Consider the following 11,998-nt stretch of genomic DNA (forward strand, 5'->3'; position numbering starts at 1 on the left):
GCTCAGGTGTTCCAGATCATTGATATAAATTTGGAGATGTGTATATGTATCTTTTTAAATATATATATATATATATATATATATATATATATAATTTTAAATATATGGTAAAGACTCAGTTTTAATTAAAAGCTTAATATATATTAAAAAAAGAGCAAGTCCTTTGTATCAGTGAGAACAGAGAAGACGAAAAAAGGTGTGCTGTGTTCTCTGCCTTCCAAGCCATTGGCTCCAAAGACGGCCAGACATAGCATTGATTCATCTTTTCGGTTTCCTTAATGTATTTTAAATTAGACCTGTCCTGTAATTCTTTGAACATGTTTTCATAGAGCTTTTCACATCAGAGAGGATTCTTTCTCTTTATTTCCTAACTTGTCTGAGAAAGTTGACCTGTTTATCCATCCTGACAGCTGGAAGATAATAAATGAATACCTGGCTTTAGACCTCTATCTGTCCTGGGCCAAATGTACTTCAGGACATTATGTAGAGGCCTGAGTTTAAGCCCAGACTTTCTAAACAAAAGGTACATGACTCAGGCCAGCCTGTGGCCATGTTTGACTTCTCTCACATATAAAATCGGGATGATGAGACTTCATTTCATGAGGTTTTAAGGAATAATCAAGTGACGTGATGACTGTTAAAATGCTTTGTAAATAGTTGAAGGGTAGATACAGATTCGGTTCTATGTTTCTATCTCACCAAAGACTGGATGGAGGAGGAACAGGTCAATTTCAAGCAGTGACTCACACCTTTCCCTGAATGTGGGAACCTTTTGGAGGGCAATTAATAAACAGCCCATTTTCTACAATTGTCTAAAGCAGGCTCCCTCACTGACCCAGATGTGGATTCACAGTGCCCCACCTAGAGAACTCTGAGTGAGCACTATTTGGCATCAAAGTAGTAATTAAATACAGCGACAAAGCAGATCAGGTCCTAGGAATGTTAACCTCATTATCACCCTCTCACAGCGATTTGCCAAAGAGTTAATAGCCATTAAAGCTCTGCTGCTCATCCAATCAGAATATTAAATTAATCAGTGCCTCCCTGACACAAATATCATGGATGGAGTTAATCCTTTGCTTTGTACGTATCAAAAAGGATATGCAGAGGCTTTGGACAAACTTTCTATTATTTTTCACCATTTTAATTATTTCACATAGGGTTTTGTTAGGCCATTTTTAAAGTCCTTATTTAATTTGTTATAATATTGCTTCTGTTGTTTATATTCTGTTTTGTTTTGTTTTGTTTTGTTTGCATGTGAGGCACGTGGGATCTTAACTCTTGGACCAGAGTTCTAACTTGCTCCCCCTGCATTGGAAGGCAAAGACTTCTTGCAAAAAAAGATACACGTCTGATGAAAGCAATCTTTGCAAATAATAAATGCTGCCGCCAGTTGATCGATATTCCTATGTCTGCATCTACCTGTTGTAGTCATCTTTAGTCACTTAGGGAAACTGATCAAGGTGCAATCCTCTGGAGAAAGCAATTATACCGTCTTCTGTCTGCTAATAAATCACATCATATTCTCAGGGAGAAAAAAATAGTGAACAAAATGTTGTTTGACAGAGGCCTTTATCCCAGTTCTGTTGTGCTGGTTGCAACTATGTCATGATCCCATCAGCATTAATTATGCCTGAAAGATAAAATGTGGACACATAAACTGGGCTGTGTCTCTGTGTTTAGCTGCATGTATTTATCTGCATAATCTGCATTTGTTCATATTGACTAGAACAGAATGGTTAGCAGTTTAGCAAGCCCCAGAACTCTAAAATGAATGAATAAATATTTTCCTTTCATGAGTACTTTTTCCTAGGAACATTGTACCTGAGTGTGCATGAACTAACATGGTAAGAGTACCATATGGACAAATAATTGCTGTTTCCAATCTAGAGTAAAAGCCTGGAAAAAAATCAGATCCACACTTGTTCTAGTCTACTTATATTCATTGGCTAAATGTGCATGTTTTCTGTTAATTGTGATTCTAAAACTAGAGAGGGCTTCTTGGAGGTGACAGACAAACAGCAGGATATCATGAATATGGATGGTGTGTCTGAGAAAATAAATTATCAGGGGCCAGCCACTCTGGTGACCCACTTCTGCTGCCAGCAATGAGTGTGACAGTGAAGGTCTGGACTGTGTGAATTTGCATGACAGAATTTCCTCCCCATCAACTCATTTACTTCCTGCATTTGGATTATTTTAAGCACTACACAGCAGTCAGATAATCAATCACTAAATCACCAATCCTGACATTAAGGAACACGTTATACGTTATTGCTGATTACCACTTAAAAGTGGAGCTGGTACAGCTCCATCTCAGAAGGTAGCGGAGAAGGAACGGCTCTAACACATGGACTCCCCCAGGGTGCGTTGATCCGGGTGTTGTTGGGAAGATGACAAGCTGATGAAATTCCCCTCTTCATCCTGAACCATCTAACTTCACATCGGAAACTTATCTTTTTAAAAATGTGTAGTTCTTCTAAATGAGACATATTAACCTAGCCTGAAGCAACACATAGGAACTATCTTGGTAACGGTGATAAAAATAATTAGTTATTACCTAGTTACTTAGGATCAATGTGGTTCTTGGCTTGAGTCACCAGAATAACTTATAGGAATACCCCCAAACATGATCATTCTAGGGTTTAATAATATAAAATACAATGTCACCAAATTTGTAGAATAACCCAAAACTGATATCTCTTGCATGAATTTTTTATTTATAACTGGAGAAGGAAATGGCAGCCCACTCCAATATTCTTGCCTGGAGAATTCCATGGACAGAGGAGCCTGGTGGACTACAGTCCATGGGGTTGCAAAAAGAGTTGGACATGACTGAAGTGCCTTAACATGGATGAATGTCTATTATTCAGAAACGGTGAGTATTTCGGTTACTGAGGGCAGAAAAGATGTCTTATTCACATTTCTATCTCTAGCATCTGGCCCAGCTCCTGGGATACTGAAGCATTTAACAAATATTAGTTCTATCAACTTTATAGAATCAAGAGAATTAGGAATATAGTAGATTATTCAAAACAAATACACACTATTTGCCCACAAGAGGAGAAGAGATAAGAAAAAGAACCTGCTTAGACTTTGAACTGAGACAAATTTTTGAATCATAGCCCCAGGGCAAGGAACTTAATTTTTTGGAGTCTAATTTTTCTCATCTTCCAAATCTCTGGATTGTCTTATCATCCATAACATAGAGAAATTAACATTTGCCTGAGAAAACAAGCACAAAATAAACAGCAAAATGCTAACATAAGAACTGGCTCATATTAGGTAATTGATACATTGTAGCTATTATTAGTAGAGCACTAAGTATAGAAAAGAGAAAAGGATCTAAAAAAAGTATTTGCGAGACAACGCCCTTAAACTTTGTAATTCATGGAATGTGGAGAAAACAAGACCGGACAGAGCCAACTGTGGCCATCAACACGTCGTTTTGAGACTAGAGAGATGGTAATTGTACAGACTAACATAATGACATAAGGAAAGAAAGACATTTATGGGGAAATACAACTGCATTTCATTTGGGCTGGACACATGTGAAGTGCTTAGGAAAATACAGTGGGCGAGGCTGGGAGGAGAGTTTCTTCTATGTCTGCAGCCCTGGGAAAAACTCTAGCCTGGAGACACATTAGAGAAGAAACAGCAAAGGAAGCAAGCACGACAGTGGCTATTATCACAGAGGACAGGATATAAGATGGATGAGCAGGGGACTGAGAACTCTGAGCAACCTGCGCATTTAAAAGGATAACGGGACCTAGAAGAGCTGCTAACTGAGCAGAATAAATGACTGCTGAGATATGCCAAGAACCAGCAAAAGGTGCCATTCCAGAAACAGAATGCTGAGCCTTTCACAAAGGAGGTGGACAATGGTATCAAATAAATCCTATGAAATAAAGGCTAAGAACCATACATTGGAATTGACAATAAGGCCATCGGTGACCTTGATGAGTACAGAAGGGCAGAAGTGACGTTTCAGTGGATGGAGGTGATGGATAATAAATTGAATAGCAGACAGGTGAGAAGAACTTGCTTAAAATGTTCCATGGAAGAATGGATAAAGATGTGGTACATGTATACAATGGAATATTACTCAGCCGTATAAAAGAATGAAATAATGTCCTTTCATGGATTGATCTATGGATGCATGCATGGATCTAGAGATTATCATATTGAGTAAAGTAAGTCAAAGATAAATGTCATTTGATACTGCTTATATGTAGAATCTAAAAAAAAAAACCAAACTGATACAAATGAGCCTATTTACAAAATAGAACTAGTCACAGAAATAGAAAAAAAAAATTATGGTTACCAAGAGGGAACAGGGAGGGGAGGGATAATTTGGTAGATTGGGGTTGACACATGGACACTACTGTATATAAAATAGAAAACTAATACAGACCTAGTGTACAGCACAGGGAATTCTACTTCATACCCAGTAATGATCTATATGGGAAAAGAATATCAAAAAGAGTGGATATATGTATATGTATAACATTCACTTTGCTGAGAAGGCAATGGCACCCCACTCCAATACTCTTACCTGGAAAATCCCATGGATGGAGGAGCCTGGTAGGCTGCAGTCCATGGGGTTGCAGAGTGGGACACAACTGAGCGACTTCACTTTCCCTTTTCACTTTCATGTATTAGAGAAGGAAATGGCAACCCACTCCAGTATTCTTGCCTGGAGAATCCCAGGGACGGGGGAGCCTGGTGGGCTGCCGTCTATGGGGTCGCACAGAGTCGGACACCTCTGAAGTGACTTAGCAGTAGCAGCAGTACAGCAGAAACTATACTCCAGTAAAAATAATTTTTAAAAATATTCAAATATGAAGGTTGGTGAGAAACTTGGTGTCAAGACGGGGGGGTATCAACAGACTTTAGGTATCACCTATGTGGCCAGGAGTGTGTTGGATTCTATTGGATTTCAGAGGGGAAAAGGTGTACGAGGGGCTAGTTTTTCATATGCTAAAAATACCAATGGAATGCCTACAGAATGCCAAACCCTGTGGAACAGTGACCTCCATTCATGAGGTCCTCTCCTATCACTTGTTTTCTGCTCATATTTAACTTCATGAACAAATATGTAGCTCTGAGTGAGAACTCTGACTTGAGAGTCCCTCGTTTGAAAACTATTCACTACTATGGTGAATAATAGTATCTCCTTTTGATAAATTTAGGACGTCCCTGGTGGCTCAGACAGTAAAGAATCTGCCTGCAATGCAGGACATCTGGGTTCAGTCACTGAAAGGGGAAGATCCCCTGGAGAAGGAAATGACAACCCTACCCACTCCCGTGTCTTGCTTGGGAAATCCCCTGGACAGAGGAGCTTGGTTTACTACAGCCCATGGTAGAGTCAGACAGTTTAGCAACTAACACTTTCACTTTCACCTTTGATAACTTTATAATCCTGGCAACATTTTAGTAAAGGCATAATGAATAATGGCATATAGCATGTTCCATAGCTGTTAATATATCAGACTCAGAGGCTGTGTTGAATGTTGCTATTTTTCAGTCGCTAAGTTGTGTCCAACTCTTTGCAAACAGGTGGACTGCAGTGTGCCAGGCTTCTCTGTCCTTCACTGTCTCTCGGAGTTTGCTCATATTCATGTCTATTGAGTCAGATGCTGCTAGCTAACCATCTCATCCTCTGTTGCCCCTTTCTCCTCCTGCCCTCAATCTTTCCCAGCATCAGGCTCTTTTCCAATGAATTGACTCTTCCCATGAGGTGGCCAAGTACTGCAGTTTCAGCTTCAGCATCAGTCCTTCCAGTGAATATTCAGGACTGATTTCCTTTCAGATTGACTCATTTGATTTCCTTGCTGTCCAAGGAACTCTTAAGAGTCTTCTCCAGCACCACAGTTCAAAAACATCCATTCTTCGACATTCGAGCTTCTTTATGGTCTAACTCTCTTAGTTGAATCTGGCTTAAAAAATTGATTTCTAAAAGAAGTGACTTTATAGCTACAGCAAAGAAAAATCCACAAAATCTTGGGCAGATACTGTTTTTGTTTGATTGAATTAGTCTTTTCAGTTTAACTTTGCTGTGTGATTTTGCATGATATGACACTGGGGTGTATATGCTCCCACATCTTTGGTGCTGGGCTATGACTTACCCTGTCTTAGCAGGTGAGTTTTAGATGGAAGCATCCCTTGTGCTCTGCTATTAAAGGAACACACCCCATGTGACTGCTAGACCAAAGAAAATAGGGGATTGTGTAGCAGTCCTGAAAGCAATCCATAGCCTGAAATAAGACTAGCTCATCCTAGGCGAGACCAGGCGAGCCCCTGCAAACCACAGCCTTGAGAAAGACAATCAATATTTGTTTATAGTAAACCATAAAGGGTTTTGAGGTTTGATGCTATGCCATAAAAAATGATCAATATAGTGTTAATTACATTAAGGTAAAACAGGCAATGTGAAGATGACTGAATACTATGGAAAGAAGATATATCTAAACTGCACTTACATAAACTTCTTGGCAAAGCAAGTTTTGATGACAAAATCAGTGATAAGAAATTCAGATCACTCTGCCTGTTTGTAAATGTTTTTAAATGTCGGATGTAACTTACATTTTCTTCCAAAGGAAATAAGAGGGAATAACTTATAGTTTCCTCTTGTCCCCAGTTTCACTTACCCATGGTCTGAAATTGCTAAATGGAAATTTCTAGCATCAAAAAATTGAGATTTTAAACTAAGCGCCATTCTGAGTCATGATGAAGTCTTGTGCAGCCCAGCTCTGCTTGGCCCAGGATGGGGACCATGCCTTTGTCCAGCACATCCACTTCCTAGTTGCGTGGTTAATATAATCTTGGGGAAACAGGATTGGTCAGATTCTGAAAGATAATTCAGTGTGGCTTTTCCTCATTCAATAAGTGGTTTCTTCCAATAACATCACTAGATATCGCCCAGCCTCTGGCAAAATGTTTGCCACTTTCAAAGCTGTTTTATAAAGTCCATCCTTATGTTTAGACGTGAACACGTTTCCCAGTGTTCATAACCATGTCATGTCATTTGAACTCCTACTTAGACAATTATTTGGAAGTAACAATCATGAATTCTTGGGTCTTCTTTTCTTTTTTTGTTTTGGCTGTGCCACCCGGCTTGTGAAATCTTAGTTCCCCAATCAGGGATGGAACCTATGCCCCTTGTCGTGGTAGTGAGGAGTCCTAAACACTGGACTGTCAGCAAAGTCCCGGGTCTTCTTTTCTTTCAAGTAAATATTCTTAAATTTCTAAAATACTTTTATGGCATGCTAGTATTTCTGAGGCATGGAGTCTGGTTTCTTCCCCTCCCCGCACCACCCTCCTATTTTCAATATCATGTGACATTTTTTCAGGTTGCCACCTTATTAGAATATCTGTAGTTGTGTGATGGTGAATCACAAGTTTTCCATGTGTTCTGAGTCCAGAAATATACGATGGGGTCTTTTGAATGTGAATGTTTTTATTCAATAAAAGAGAGGAAGAGCCAACTGTTTCTACTCTGGATGCTCATCCTTGCTTTGAACCAAGATTTAAAGAACAAAAGTAGTATTATGATTTCTGATTCTGAGATTTGGTTTTCCTCACCACGTGATATGCAAATTCTTTCAAAGAATCCTTTGCGTAATCTTATAGTTTCTTCTCCTCTTGCACCCATATCCCACTCTCTTATAGCTGATGACTGTGGTGTTACAGGGCCTTCCCTGGTGGCTCAGATGGTAAAGGATCTTCCTGTAATGCTGGAGACCTGGGTTCAATCCCTGGGTCAGGAAGACCCCTTGGAGAAGGGAATGGCTACCCACTCCAATATTCTTGCCTGGAGAATTCCATGGACAGAGGAGTCTGGTGGGTTACAGTCCATGGGGTTTAGTCTATATACTAAGTAGACTAATTTCTCAAGAAATGTCCGGTGTGCTGGAGGCTGGCCCTGACAATTTGTGACACCTGGTTGTGGAAGCTAGTTTTTAACTATTCAGGAATGTTGTAAACTTTTTCTTAAGTATTTGGTGGATTAACATTAGTCATGGTGGAGTATTTGCACCATGGAAAGCAGCAGGTGCAACCATCCCAAGGCTTCTTCCCCCTACCATAGAGAGCTGCTTTACTAACTTACCACTGGTTGTTGACATATCTTTCAACAATTATAAACATTACCTCTCTCCACGAGAAAATTCAGTCTAATGCTGTGAAGTATCCACCGTAAGTAAGGAACTGATTCCTCTCCCATGAAATAAAAATCACTACTTATATGTCACGACTGTAAAATTGAGAACATAATCATTTAAATCAATTTTGATGAGGCTTAATTTTTTGTTTGTTTGTTTTTTGGATAACCGTAGTTGAAGAAGGGGCTTTCTAGGTAGCTCAGCTGCTAAAGAATCCTCCTGCAATGCAGAAGATCCCAGTTCAAATCCTGGGTCAGGAAGTTCCCCTGGAGAAGGGATAGGCTACCCACTCCAGTGTTGTTGGGCCTCCTTGGTGGCTCAGATGGTAAAGAATCCTCCTGCAAGGGGGATGATTCCTGGGTTTGATCCCTGGGTTGGGAAGATCCCTGGAGGAAGGCATGGCAACCCATTCCAGTAGTCTTGCCTGTAGAATCCCCATGGACAGAAGAGCCTGGTGGGCTACAGGCCATGGGGTCGCAGAGTTGAACACGACTGAGTGACTAAGCACAGCTAGTTTAGGAAAGCTAACCGATCGGTCAAACAGAGAGTATAAGCCAGTGGTTATTTTTGCTGATGCACACTAGAGTCACCTGGAAATTTTTTTTTTCTTTAATGCAGATGTCTCGGTCATACAGCAAACCAATAAAATCAGAATCTCTGAAATGAGCATCAAAATTCCCTGGTGGTTTTGAGAACCACTGCCAAAAACATTAGAGAGAAGGGATGGCAGAGCTGTGTGTTTTCTCAAAGGATGGAGGGGGGTGGAGGTGTTGATGAGGATCCAAGGCTTGTTGAGGAAACACTGACCACGTGACAAGTTGCATTGAATTCATTCCTGCGACAGTTGTGGGGAGTAAAAATGTCTCCTTTCCTATCTCATAGATGTGTCTCAGATTAGGAGACCTAATGGAACAGGATAGTGAGTTCCTGGCAGGTAGAACCATCCGCAGCTGCAGGGGTAGCAGCTGAGAGTCTCCACGTCTCTGCAGGAGGCTCCCCAGCAGCACCTCTGGTCCCAGAGCAGCTCAGTCCTTCATACCAGGCAACTTCCACCAGATCTGATTAAAGTCATATTCATTCCTAATGACTCAGTTCTGGTGTTAATCTTCTAAAAAGCTTTTCTACTTGGTCTCTTCTCTTCTGACTCAGAAAACTTTCATGTGGCTCTTGGAGTCCAAAGTGAATATCCCCCTCATGAAATTTCCTACATGGCTCTGTACAATACCTGAGCGTCAGGACTGCATTTTATCTCTGAATCTTCAGACCAGAGCCTAGGCGGTCCATAATATGAGCTCACTAGATATATGCTGAACAAGTTAGTATTTGTTTCACTCCAAAAAGCCTATACTGATAAAGCATTTTTAGAGGGGGATATATTTCATCATTCTATATATATATATATATATATATAGTACATCTTTACACTTACATACATTCATATATGTGTGTGCATGAATGCTAAGTTGCTTCAGTAGTGTCCAGTTCTTTGAGACCCATGGACTGCAGTCCACCAGGTTCCTCTGTTCAGGGGATTTCCCATGCAGGAACACTGGAGTGGGTGGCCACGCCCTCCTCCAGGGGATTTTCCCGACCCAGGGGTTGAACCCAAGTCTCTTGTGTCTCCTGCTTTGTCAGGCGAGTTCTTTACCACTAACACCACCTGGGAAGCCCAAATACATGTGTAAGTTTCCTGGATAAAAAATATTTACTATGATAAAGAATATTTGCTTCACTGGAAAAGAATGCGTGCCACCCATAATACCAAAATAATCACATTTTCTGACAAAGTTTAAAACTCTAAAAATATTTACCACAAACTTTCATTAGAGCAACACTTAAAGAATATACATCAGGAAAAATAAAATTGATCCCCAAAGGGAGAGTGTAATACCAGAAGAAAATGTGAGTCAAAAAGCCTGGCAAATGTGAGTAAATATAAATAAATATTGACTTTACTACATTAAAATAGCAACAAATTAATTCTGTGGCTAAGAAAACACAATGGAATTAAAATCCTGAACAAGGATAACATTTTAGACAAGAAAATCAATACCATACTGAATACATTCTCTTAAAAAAGGTAATTAAATTAAAAATCAATAATATAGAGTCAAGTCCAAAAAACATACAGTTGCAAGTATTAAAAATGTATTTCTAAAAATGTCATGGATCAAAGTAAAAATAATAAATGTTTCAAATAGTAGTGATAAAAATGATAGTGATAGTACTGCAATGCCAAACCTGTATGATGTGACCGAAGAGATTTATAGTAGGAAATTTATAATTATAAACATTTTCATTAGAGAAGAGGGGCTGAAAATTGATGAGCTAAGACTGCAATTCAAGGGGTTTGAATAAGAACCACAGACTAAATCCAAATAAAGTTTAGAAATAATAAATGATATCAAACAAATAGACTGCCATTGGAGATTCATATAGCCTAAACCTCAGCAACTCCACTCCAAATATTTAAGGATCAGAATTCCCCACAGAGGTTCCATCCTTCTCTTCAGGCTGTTCCTTCCACCTAAAGAACAAACCAAGATTCCTGTATATGTCTATATCTAAATCTGTTTAAAATGAGCTATTTTAGAGATAAAACATATTTCAACATATTTATGCATTGATCAATGTATAAAGATTTTAGTTTTTGTGTTATTTGTGTGTGTGTTTGTATGACAACCTGATTTTGTAGCACTTTAACTGTATTGCGATGATTAAAGACGAGGGGCCCCACTGAGGGCTAGGCTTCTGGAATCTGTCTTGGGTAAATAAGAGAGATGCAGTGTTTGCTCTCAAAGGATGTGATGCTCTGGCTGGACATCATGCCCACACCCTCACCTCAGGGGGACTTGATGCCTCTGTGGTTTCCCATTGCAGGAGGTCAAGTCAGAGAGAAGCTCAAGAAGAGGGCGATCAGGCTAGGATAGGACTGGCTACCTTGGCATCAGAATGAGCAGGGAGACTGGGAGTGTTCAGCCTCAAGGCTGACCTCACAGCTGCCTTAAAATGTACAAGTCGGAAGGGATGTAGGCATTCCATGTGGCTTCGAGGTCACAGCAGCAAGTGATGATGAAAAATGACAGTGGAGCATGATAAAAAGTGAGGAGTGGGAGAAAGAAATGTCACAAGTCTACACTAACCAATTTTAAGATCCTGGGAAAATCACTGAAATCAAATTTTTGCTTCCTCCTCTTAATAAAGAGAAAATAATTACTTATTTTGTGGCTTGCCAGCAGGTTTGCATGAGATTAGACATAGAGCATCCTTCGTGCAGAAGCTGACACAGAGCTATATTACACATATTATCCTTGAATGTCAACCAAAAGAACTTTATAAATTTAATTTCTGCCAGTTCAACAACACAGAACAGGCAGAAACCTGGTACGATCCCTGTTAATAACCAGTGGTGAGAAGCCTGTATGTCCAGCCTGTTTTTGAAGGCATTTATGACCTTGCTAAAACCAACAGCAATGAAAATAAACAAGCAAAACACCGTGAATACTCCAGTTTTACAGCAAAACCCTTTGGGGAAAATATTGACGCAAGAAAGGTTTGTATTCATCTTAACTCTTGAATTTGGCAATTATTTACTGTGTCCAGTCGCTATGTTGTATCTGACTCTTTGTGACCCCATGGACTGCAGCATGCTAGCCTTCCCTGTCCTTCAATATCTCCCGGAGTTTTTTTTACTAATAATTTGCTAATAACTAGTTGTTAATATCTAATTACTTATAACTGCTGTTAACACCAGAATCAAACTAACTTCAGCAAACATTGAGTGAGTGAAGTAGCTCAGTCATGTCCGACTCTTTGCGACCCTGTGGACTGTAGCC

Source organism: Ovis aries, chromosome 3, assembly GCF_016772045.2.
Source record: "Ovis aries strain OAR_USU_Benz2616 breed Rambouillet chromosome 3, ARS-UI_Ramb_v3.0, whole genome shotgun sequence".
Taxonomy (NCBI): domain Eukaryota; kingdom Metazoa; phylum Chordata; class Mammalia; order Artiodactyla; family Bovidae; genus Ovis; species Ovis aries.